The sequence below is a fragment of the Hippichthys cyanospilos genome, chromosome 8, assembly GCF_059441005.1.
Source record: "Hippichthys cyanospilos isolate Australia breed blue-spotted pipefish chromosome 8, RoL_Hcya_1.0, whole genome shotgun sequence".
Taxonomy (NCBI): Eukaryota; Metazoa; Chordata; class Actinopteri; order Syngnathiformes; family Syngnathidae; genus Hippichthys; species Hippichthys cyanospilos.
The window spans coordinates 16,065,378-16,074,871 of NC_142376.1; positions in this window are offsets into that span (position 1 = coordinate 16,065,378).

The following is a 9,494-nucleotide window of genomic DNA, read 5'->3' on the forward strand; positions in this document are numbered from 1 at the left end:
ATGTAACAAAAAGTTTAGCAATGATCCGTAAGCCGTACTAATCGAGCCTATGATGGTCGATTACCTACTACTGATGAATTTGCAGCAGAAAGAAATAATTTTGAATTTTGAAACCAAAATGTCCTCCAATTCTGGAATGACCCTTAACCCTCACTAGAAACAAATTTGATTTACTGTCAGCAATGCGAACCTAACTCTGACATCGGTGGTACAGACACCGAACAGCCCCTATCAGGATATGGTACCCCCGAAGCATCCTTGATAGACCTCACGAGGAACACCTTCTCCAAGTCCACAAAACACATGTAGACTTGTCTGGGCGAACTCCCATGCACCCTCGAAGCCACGGCTCCAGAGTGAGCCCACTTCTCGTCTCAAAGTCAATTGGAAGAGGTTTTAGTTTTGCTTAATGTCTTGGCTACGTGACATGTGATGTGAGTGACATTTTCATTAATCTACGAATATTTTATTGATTTGACCATCATGTCAAGCTCAAAATTCGTGTTGTTTAGTGGAAGGTGTCGACTGGTGAGTTGGGAAAACCGTCTGCTTACATTGAATCCGAGGGCGGGTTTTCCTGGAGGTGGTACTCTTGAGCCTGAGCACATGGCAAAGTACAGGTGTCACCAACGTGGTGCCCGCGGGCACTGGGTAGCCCCCGTGTATCAAATGAGTAGCCCGCAGACCTGTTCTGCAAACAGTTTACAAGTGATAGAACATTGTGATTTTCTGGAAATTTTCCCAACAATTATTCATATATGACATATGCATTACATACACTTAAACTTGATTTACATATTTACTACAGCTGTTTCTTAATTATTGTGAGAAATCAATAACATGTCTTCACATAAACTGGTAGCCCTTCGTATTACTCAGTAGCCTACCAAAGAAGTCGCCCTCGGTTTCAAAAAAGTTGGTGACTCCTGGCATAGTATAACCAAGAGCTAAGTAGACACTCACTAAATAACATAGTATACGTTCTTTTATTCATGGTGTGTTATTGAACTTTCTGTTTTTAGGTTTTAGTTTGGAAACTTTTTTAAAGTGTGCTGTTTTCAATGTACCCGTTTATTTTACTTGAGGGAGTGAAACTTAATTATGTCTCTCTAACTAGAGTCTGTATTATGCTTGCCCACAGGACACTATTAGATTTGTTTTTGTGTTTGTTTTTTAATGCTGGATGACATTGGAAGCTATATTTCGTGGTGGCATAGCAACTGAGTACCTATTTTAACCTATTCTGTTAAAACTAAAAAGATGATCTATTGAAATACTTGTGACCATATTAAATATAGCATTTTAAGGGGATGTGTTATCTTACAAAAATCTTTTACGTAAGATACTTGAGTTATTGTATGATTAAGATATAAACATGGAAATGAAACACTAACTGACACCGGTGGCTCTATTTCTTCCCTCTAGCTCATTTCAGGTGCGCTGGTTGCCCACTAGATGTCTCCTTTCACTTTTCATCAGCTGTTGTGAGTGGAATGAGTGTCACATGGTATATGTGATCCATACAAACAACGTATTTGTCGCCAGCTCGTCACACTGAGGCTATTGTCTGGAAGATGCTTCATCTTACTCAGTTCGTGTCTTTCTTTTGCATTCCATATATGGAATGATACCCTGCTCGGTAAAAACTTTTAATATATTTCCTATTTCATTTTAATTTTATTGTCAGCTCAAGAATATGAAAGACGAATCCGGATAACTGATTAATTTTAATGTGTACGATTGTACTAGTCACTTTATTACCATTATAGTAAAAAACAAAACAAAAAATTTTGATCTAAAATTAGCCTGTTTAATTACTTTATTACATTACATTGTCACATTACATTGTTGCATTATTATACACCTGATGACTCACGCCACTGAGCTGCAAATGTAACCATCTTATTGGAGCATCTTAATTACAACCAATCAAATACTATGATTTTTTTTGTATAGAGCAATCAGGGTCCATGGAAGAAAAAAAACTTGTAAGCTCTCACAGTTTTTTTTCTCCAACATTTTTTTTCTTTCGTTCATTATCTTTCATTGTCTAATTTGGTCCTCTGTACTCGTCTTCATTTGTTTATTAACATTGCCTCCACCAGGATAACTGCTTTTGGGTCACTGACCTATCAATGCATTTGTCTTTGTGGCTTTGTGGCAAGGTTACCGTGGTTGACCTTGTAAAGGCAGGAATCAAGAGTTCGCTGGAAATATTATTTTTGCTGCTGGTATTATACAAAGCCTCTCTTTGTTTTTACTGGAATGGTCCTCTCTGTGAAATCATTCTTCGTGTTATAGATAGCAGTCAGCTGAGAACAAATTAAGCATGAAAGATTTTATTTTTGTGTGTGACACAAGCGATGCCTTTAAAATCATTTGTTAGAACTCACTGTTGCAACGATTACGATGACCAGGACATAGTCTTTATTTAGCCATGTAAACTTGAGAAAAGATGAGCAGTTTTCTTGCAAAAAGACATTTTCTTCTTGAGCAATCTATTTGCGTTATGACAGTGCAGCACATGTGTTGGCTTGGTAACCAATCTAGTATCCAGTGGCAACAGAGGTCTATTGAACGCTCTGTATTGGCTGATGTGACCAGCGCTATCATGTCACCAAGTCACCAGGGCACATCCATACAGCAGCATGGCTCAGTTGTCAAAACTGTGTCCACAGTATGTGCAAGATTGGGGAGGGAACATTGTTGGGCTAACATTTGTCATTGCCTTTGCGGTAAAACACTTCATGTGTACTGATTTTTGATCTTGTCACTTTGTGTGTAAGATACACAGATAAATCATTTGATTCATTCCTTCACTTTAAATACTTTGCATTGTCCACAACACATATTTCTGTTTAATCATTATTTATCCGAATTAGTAACCGACGGCATCCACTGGGGCAGAGTCAGACACAACAGGATAAGCGTCTTTGTCTCAGACGCTTGCCCATCAGAGACCCCTCCTTCCATCCCCTCCTCTTTTTGGGCGGCTGTTACAGAGAGGGCAGATGGCTCATTACCATAAATAGGACAAGGAGAGAGTGAGTGAGGGGGCCATGCACACCGACCAAGAGGACCATACCGCCTAAAACCGAGGAAATGGGAGACCGTTGCTAGGAGAGAAGGAAGACAGCTTTATGGTAACACAAAGCCCCCCCCCCATCACCACCACCACCTAAACTCATCTCATTCCCATCTCCTTTTCACCCTGATCCCTGAGTCTGCTGGTTGGAGACAGATGGCTGTTGGGCCCCACCGTCTCTACAGCTGGACATGGCCCACAACAACACAGTGGGACCTGGCACGAGTGAAACTCACCTCATCCTGTCCAACCTCAAAGAAATGAGAGCAGCACGTGCTGAAATCCTGGCCAGCAGCTAAGAATAGCTCCACACTTGTTGCCCACAGGAAACGTATGGTATCACAATAGGTAGTCTTTTGAGGTAGTTTAATACACTCTGTGGGAGGCCCTAACCAAACATAATACACTTTTTCACTTTAGACGTTGATGCTGATTTCTAGGGAGTTGTTTTTTTTAGTCAGCAAGCACTGTTATTTTTAATCCTCCTCTTAAGTCACTGACCTTGTTTCAAAGGGTTTGGGGAATGCATTAATTCGTATGCAAATTATATACTCGCCAAATTATGGAATATATTTCGAGGATAGGTGAGGAATTACATCCTCCCTATTTAAGTCTGTCCGTCAAGTCAACATGTCAGACCCAGTAGCATATCTGTCCTCAGTGGACCTTTGATTGGAGCCGCGGAAAAAAAGAAAAGCAGTCCTAAAGATGAATGTTAGACATTAATACTTAACTAGGGGTAATTATTGAGCTGTTAATATAATATGATTAGAAGCAACACACCAACTTCAAATGATAATACTGTTGTCATCCCTCATGAAAAGTAATTATCTGTGATGGGTTGCATGACAGGATAACATTTGTATTTCGGGATCAGAGAATGGGAAAGGGAAGATGGCGAAGAGGTGGTCCTGCATTACCTAGCCATCCGCCTTGGTTGCATAGGAACACGAGAGCCATGCCTACCCTGCAGACACACTCCTTTCCTCTCTTTTCTGCCATGCTTCATTACCCCGTGCTCAGCCAGGCACGGAGGCACTGCGCCACTTTCTCTAGTCTACAGCCGCGTGCCCTGTTACAGCCATGCAGTCAGGCTCTCTGTAGTCTCGGGCTGGATAGACACTTGCCCTCAGGCATCGGGTCACTCGCTTTTTATGCACTGTGCAGAGACATAACTGGTAGAGTGGCATTTGTAGCCATTTTTCAGGCAAGTCACCATATTAATGACCATAGGGCATTGAACCATTTTTGGTGCCTTAAACTTGGGAAAAAATAGACACCCGCTATAGTGTTCATTTGATCTTCTTTTGAATATATTAACTTTTAGATTTTATTAAAGTCTTTTACATTGCTGGCAGTTTTGCCTGTCATTCCAGTCTTCGTCAGGACTTTATGTTGTCATGTGTCATCAGATGAGCTAGGTACAGTAGATGACCTAGCTCATGCCCAAAGAAAATAATTGTCAGATTTCTCTGACATTGCTTATAACATTACAGGACACTTCACTACAATTTAAATCTAATGATATATTGCTCCTGTGGATAAAACTGTTGCTTCTCAACAAAATGCTTTTAGGATTACATCATCATTGGCTTGGGCCTTTCTGTTGGCACTTCTCCTTGTGCTTGCTTGGGTTTTACACTGTGCCCTCATATCTTTATTTGTCAACCTTGTGATTGGCAAGTGATCTTTCTACTGCTGAGCGATTTGGACAACATTTAATCACCTAATATTGGTAATTTTACATTCCAATAAAGCATTTTTCCTAAAAATATTTTTTTCTCTTATCATTAATCTGTTGATTTTTAAAACTAATTTTATTTAGTTAACAAAGTATTTCTTTTTTTTTAAAGACCGCAATGATGGACAAATAATTAGAATACAGTATATAAGTGCTTCAAATAAGTATGTTCACAATTTGATCAGTGTAAAAGTGAACCATTTCAGAGGTTAGGTTTTATGATCTTAAGATTCACTCTGATTTACCTGAACATTTTGGGCACTTTACAAAGGCGAGGGAAATCTAACTCATATATCAAACTATGATATAGATATTTATGTAGCACAATAGGGCTCCAACCAAAGATACTTATAAGAATTGATTGTGATGATAAGCGACTATAGCAAATGGATGGATGGACAATTTAGAGTGCCCGATATAAGTCCATGCATGTTTTTGGAAAGTATAAAAAAAAAAAAAAAAAAAAACATGCAGGCATGGGGAGATCATGCAAATTCCACACTGGAAGGCCGGAGCTGGAAACGAACACGTGACATCCAAATTTTGAGGTGGACGAACTAACCGGTCTTCAACGTGCTACTCCATGTCGCAGAATGATATAAGCAAAAACACTGATCATTGTTTTTCCAAGCAAAAACAAATGAATTGCTTTGCAGTTTGATTCAACGCAAGATATTCAAAAGAATGTTTATTGTTGAGAAGCGACAAATGGTTGTGGATTCCCCTGTGGCATTTGAGGAGTCAGTTGAGGTGGCTCGGGCATCTGGTTAGATGCCTCCTGGCCTCTTCTCCAGTAAGGTGTTCCAGGCATGTCCCACCGGGAGGGCAACAACCTAGGAAACACTGGAGAGATTTTGACCCCAGCCAATAGACATAGTGCTGGCCTTTGGATTCCTCCGGAGAAGCTGAACAAAGTGGCTGTTTTGGGGTTGAACCTAAATGTACTGCATACAGTAAAGTGGCCCATAAAGGGTAAACAGTATGTTCACAACAAATGGTTGTGGATTCATCTGTGGCGTTCACAGCTGCATTATTAATTGAGGCTCTACATAAAAGTTAGAATACTTTTTCTGATTAACCAATTACCACAAGCAGTTAAAACTCTGAACTTACGTGCATGAATACTTTATAATGTTGCAGAAACATTAGCAAGGCATAACATTGGCAGTGCCAGCTAACGCTGCTGGGCATAAGACCACGATTGTTCACAAAGATACAGTGTGTTTGTGGCCGAGGAAGGGTGGAAGCTCTGCAAATCTATGCGGGTGTCAAAAGAACAAAAGCTTTTGATGTCGTTTTGTTGTGACAATTAAACCATCAGCCAGATGTCTTGCAGACATCATGACTTTGGCATCGTTGATGAAGCATTTTAAACTGAAGGCTTCGTGTGAGATGTGGGTTCTTTTTTCCTTCATATGGCTGCTGCACTGTTAATTGACTGCAAGTGTTCATTTGTCTGTAAGGAGCAGTCATTAAGGGCCAATAACCAAATTTGGTTTGGCAATAGAGCGGCCAGGGATCAATGGGTTCATTCAATCACCCCTGCATGTACTGTCAGATCTGTTTCAGTGTGCTTAAAAATTCAACAAGATAGCAATGCTCTATAAAGAGAGAAAAGCGACACACTTGCGGTGATGAAATAAAAAGATGACCAGAAAAAGATGACTGAAAAAACAGTGAGTGGGTCAAAAAAGAAGCCTTCGCTTGTTCTAATCAAATTGTAGAAATCACTGTCTTTGTAAAGAGTACAATCACTTACAGTGTATTGATTGCTTCCCTTAGCCTGTAATCAGTGAAATACACAGGAGAACATGTAAATCGTGGAGTTTGTTGGACTTGACTATTTTTTCCGAAATTAATATCAGCCAAATTTTATGTACTGTACTGTATGGCTAGTTTAATGTACTCTAGTTAACAAGAAGAATGCTATGAGTGTGAAATTAACTGATTGCAATTAATTACAGTCATAGTTATTTCTTTTTTTTGTTAATTCATGTGAATCTCATTTTTAATCTCTAATTTTGTGCTTTCTGTATGCTGATTAGATGGGGGATTTTGTTGTTGTTTTTTTCTCTGATTAAATTGTTTTTTTATATCTGATTAGATTGTTTTTCGGGCTTCTTGTGCTTGCATTTTTGGGGGGTTGCAAAACAAAGGTCACTTATACCCTGAAGAGGACACTGATATGCTGTCATTCTGTTTGACTTAGCTTGATAGGCTTCTGTTTGCGTGGTTAGGCAAGTTCATGAGCAGAAGAAGCGCGTGGAAATGGAAAGCATGTGAGAGTTATCAGTCTGATAAATGGTAAATTTAACTTTACAAAAAAAAAGCTCTAATAGCATGTTTGATAAAGGTAGAGTGGTATGCATGACGGCACAACTGAAGACAAAACATACTCAATGTTGTGAAGCCAACTGTTCATTTTGTGCTTTGCAGAAAGGTGTTTGAGGGTTCCATTTGAAATGCTTTCCTAGCAACTGATTATCAGTTACATAGTAAAATTGTAAAAAAAAAAACATATAATCAGCCTCTACGCAGCTAGTTAGAGGTCATTTAAGTGTTGGATTTGTTTTCAATTAAGCCCTTGTTAAATTTAATTTACTCACCGTAATGATAGCATGCTTAATCCACCAAAGGAACAAATAGATACATGTGCTCACTCAGTAATACAGCATGTTCCCGCTGTAACCTGAATAAACAGAATCAATACAGAATTGCAGGATATTTGTTTGACTATTGAAAGGATCATTCCGCTGCCCTCCACATGAGCACTTTATTGCCGGCGCCTGAAAGAAGGCACTTATCTCTTGACAGATAACAGACAATCAGCAAGTGCTGACACAATTCATAAAACTGGGTTAACAGAAAGGATTGTCAAACAAAGACTTCTGTAGGCAAACACGCTCTTCAACCAAGGACGACTGCAGGCAAAGGTGGGAGAGCCAACCTCCAGGGAACGAAACCTCAAGAACAAAGCAAGTGTTGCATTTGAAACAAATTGACCACACCTGGTTCACTCGAACAGTTAGTTTGGGAGGGTAATATATACACTACATTCACAGCAAAGATCACACTTCTAAGCTTGTGAGTATACAATTAGGATACATTGTTGCAGAGATAAAATGATGTTGGACGCTCATTTAACATCTGACTCAAGCAAGTAGGCCCAGGCAGGTTTACAGTTATCTTGGGTAAAGCCTCATCTTTAGTTAAATCTAAGTACAGTGCTAATAATTTTGCAGCCACTGTGACTATACAATGTAATTACGCAAAAGTGATCGCGGTGTACATTTTTTGTTTCTGCATGAATACCTTTGCGTGCTATACACAATTGCCTACACCATGGCTCTAATTTATATAGACAAAGAGCTATTAGAGGTGGGAATCTTTGAATTCCTCACGATTGGATTCAGTTCTGATTTTTGGGTCTACAATTAGATTCAAGATTAATTTTTGATTCAAAATGATTTGAAAGGGCTGCTCGGTGGAGCAGTGTTTAGTACGTCCGCCTCACAGTTCTGGGACCCGAGTTCAAATCCACCTTGCTCCAGCCTTCCTTTGTGGATGCATGTTCTCCCAAGCCTGCGTGGGTTCTCTCCAGGTACTCTGGCTTCTTCCCATACTCCAAAAAACATGCATGGTGGGTGTATTGGACATGCTAAATTGTCCTTAGGTGTGATTGGGTGCTTGAATGATTGTATACTGCCCAAAGTCAGCTGGGATAGACACCAGCAAGACTGCACCTTTTGAGGATGAGCGGCTCTAGAAAATGGATGGACGGTTTGATTGACAAACATTTCTGCTTCAATCTATAGCTGTGCAAATGATTCATCTAATCCAGTCTGTTTTGAAAGACAGAACTCTGGTGTCATTAAAGTGTTTTTTTTTTTAAATCTTTTAATAAGTTTTGAATTTTAGTTTTCCACAAAAACAGCAAGTTGTGGTCATATCAACCACTAGAATGGAAGATGGAAGCCCTTTTATTAGGTATTGTAAGTGACTACTGACTAGATGGAACATTTATTGTAATTACACAAAATACTAATGTAATGTCAACCTCAATATTCTTCTTGAAATATGTCAGCTTTTATAGATTGATTAAAACAGGGGTGTCCAAAGTTGGTCCTCGAGGGCCGCTGTCCTACATGTTTTCCAGGTTTCTTTTCCTGAAACACCTGATTCAAATGATCAGCTCATCAGCAAGCTCAGCAGAAACCTGATAACGATCCTGATCATTTGAATCAGGTGTGTCAGGAAAAGAAACCTGGAAAACATGCAGGACAGCGGCCCTCGAGGACAGACTTTGGACATCCCTGGATTAAAAACTCACATTGTCTTGATATTTGCTGTGTTAGAAGCTAGCAATAACGATGTAAACCTATGCCATATTGTACAATGACAGCTAAATTGACCAGCGCTTTCATAGCATCCATAATCAGTGGTTGAATATGATTTTTTTTTTTTTTAATGGTGGTGTGTTGATGTTGTTAGGGATGTGCAATGATGGCAATAAAAATGAAGTCGCAAGGAGGAGTAAAGACAGCTGTTGTTCATACAGTCCTGCGCAAGTGTCCTTAGAAAGGGTGACCCATATGTCCTGTTTCACCAACACAGTACCTGTTTTGAGCCTTGTGCCCTGCGTCGCAGTGCATTTTGCCTACCCCATTG